The sequence below is a fragment of the Lipotes vexillifer genome, unplaced genomic scaffold, assembly GCF_000442215.2.
Source record: "Lipotes vexillifer unplaced genomic scaffold, Lipotes_vexillifer_v1.1 scaffold2079, whole genome shotgun sequence".
Taxonomy (NCBI): Eukaryota; Metazoa; Chordata; class Mammalia; order Artiodactyla; family Lipotidae; genus Lipotes; species Lipotes vexillifer.
In genome coordinates, this window is record NW_006770328.1 from 102,892 (window position 1) to 105,170 (window position 2,279).

Consider the following 2,279-nt stretch of genomic DNA (forward strand, 5'->3'; position numbering starts at 1 on the left):
CGGAATTTACATTCTAGTGGGGGCAAGGGAAACAGAAAAAAGAAAGAAAACAAAACAAAACAAAACAAATGGGGTAATATCAGATAGTGATGAGTGCTAGGAAGAAATAGCACGATGGTGGTGAAATGAGAGTGGTCAGTCAGACAAGAGTTCTGAGGAAGTGACATTTACTCTGAGACCTGAATTATCTGAAGGAGGCTGAGGCAGGGAAATTTGGGGGCAGGATGTCCAGAAATAGGACAAAGTAGAGGCTTCGGGGGAGGAACCAGGTTGTAAGAGACAATGTAAGTAAAAGTCAAGTAAAGGTTATAGCATTAATTTAACGCAATAAGCTTTTACTGTAGTCCACTGTGTGCTAGTAAATGTATTAGGCACAGCGTTCAGAGATCAGTACAGCCTCGGTCTTTAAAGAGCTTACTGTCTAGGAGGAGATAACAGAAAACGGATAGTTTCTCAGCTGATGAAATGGTGCATTTAATCAAGAGGTGAAAAATTAATTTTTATTCATGTTTTTGCAAGTGTGTCCAGCGGGTGCAGAGACACTGCCATAGGAGATCAGTCAGGTGCCGAGGTTACGGCGCCTGGTTCAATTTTTCCTTCGCAGCCCCTGGGCCTCTAGGGCTTCGATCCCCCTCCGGGCAGCTGGGTGCGCTATACCGTCTCTCAAGGCCGGCCGGCCGGATGCCGCACTCTCTCCACTTTCCTGCTCGCTGCACCGCACTTCCGGTGGCTAGCGGAAGCGGGAGCCGGCAGCTGCGGGCACCTGGTCCCACAGCATGGCGGGGGCGGGGCTGAGTGAGGCGCGCGCCGAGCAGGCCGGGGAGCCCCTCGCCCCGGCCCTTTGAGCCTGGACCGGACAGGTGAGGACTTCTCCTTCCTTGTTCCAGCCTCCAAACCCGTCAGGCCCTCCCCGAGGCCTCTTCGAGTTACCGCCATGGGGCTGCCCCCTTCCCGCCTGACGCCGAGGCCCTGCCGCTCCCGCCTTCCCTCAGAATTCTCTTCCCATTGAGGCCCCGCCCCGGGCTTTTCTTTCCGGGGGCGCCCCCTTGGGCGTGTGTGCCCGCCTCTGGGTATCCCCTTCCCGTTTAGGAAGCCGTCAGAAGGAATTGAGTGTTACGTGCACCTACCTGCCTGGGGAAACAGACCTAGCAGGGAGGAATGTCTTGCTTAGTACCGCACGAATTAGTGGCCCAGTTCAGTCAGGCTTTCTTCTTTCGTTCCATAGATAACGTACGAACGCATGCGATGGGGCAGCCCTAGTGCTAGGCTCTCTGAAAACTAAGGTGACTGAAGTAGCCATGGTTACGTCCTGCCTGGAGAGGATAGTTTACGGGGGAGTCGAACATTAAACACCTAACCATGCCGCTGAAAGTACAAATTCAGATTGTGGCAATGGCTATGGAAAAGATGAACAGAAAAAGTAATGGTAAAGCAGCAAAGATCTCTTTCGGCAAGGGTGTCAGAGCAGACTTCCTGAAGGAGAGGACACTTGAGCTGCGGCTTGAGAAGTATGGCAAGGGCCAGAGAAAATACATGCTGGGCAGAGCGAACAGCACCTGTGGATATTTGAGTTGGTAAAGAACGTTCAGGAAAGGAGGCTTTCGATGGGTCAAATGCTGTGATGGGCATACAGGATATAATGTTTGTGTACCGGTCAGGAGTTCACCATCTAGTGCCACAGACATAAGTAAAATGCAGAGATGAAGTTGCAAGCGTGGTAAGTGCTGAGAAGGAGAGGTATGGCTGGTGTATTCGTGTTTTATCTGGTGGGAAAGGTTAAGGAGGACTTCTCTCAGGAAGTGATGATTAGGCTGATAACCTGAAATAGGATTTAACTCGGCAAAGTGAAGAGAAGAGCTTTTTTTAGATTGAGGTGAAGAGCATGTGCCAAGGTTCAGAGGCAGGAGGTAGGCCACTTGTTGAAGAAATGATTAGAGTAAAATGGGAAAAGATGAGGCTGGAGAGGCAGCACTGAGCCTTTGAGGCATCTGGTTGGCACGGCAAGGATTTTGATCCGTATCATTAAGAGCAATGGAAAGATATTTGTTTTAATCTGTAGGGGAAAGGATGTGATCAAAAAAGCATTTTGAAAAGATTGCTGTGGTAAGTAGATTGGAAGTGGATAGGAGGGGATTTAGGTAGACCACTTAGGAAGCGGTTGCGATAACGTAGACATGAAGTTATAAAATTTTGGGTAAGGGTGCTGGCAGGTCATGATAGAAGAAGGTGGAGCATTAGAGGACTGTTTAGGGGGTAAAATCTCCAGAGTTTGGTGACTG

The 2,279-nt window shown here is 49.9% G+C and overlaps 1 protein-coding gene across 2 annotated transcripts in view; it reads left to right on the forward strand.

Annotated features, from left to right (window-relative positions):
- The first annotated feature begins 721 nt into the window (after nt 1-721).
- DET1 (DET1 partner of COP1 E3 ubiquitin ligase) overlaps nt 722-2,279 on the forward strand; it is a 26,842-nt gene continuing 25,284 nt past the window's right edge. For both annotated transcript variants that reach the window (XM_007446066.1, XM_007446067.1), the window contains exon 1: nt 722-860. The gene's annotated coding sequence lies outside the window, so the exon portion shown is untranslated. The remainder of the gene's footprint in view (nt 861-2,279) is intronic.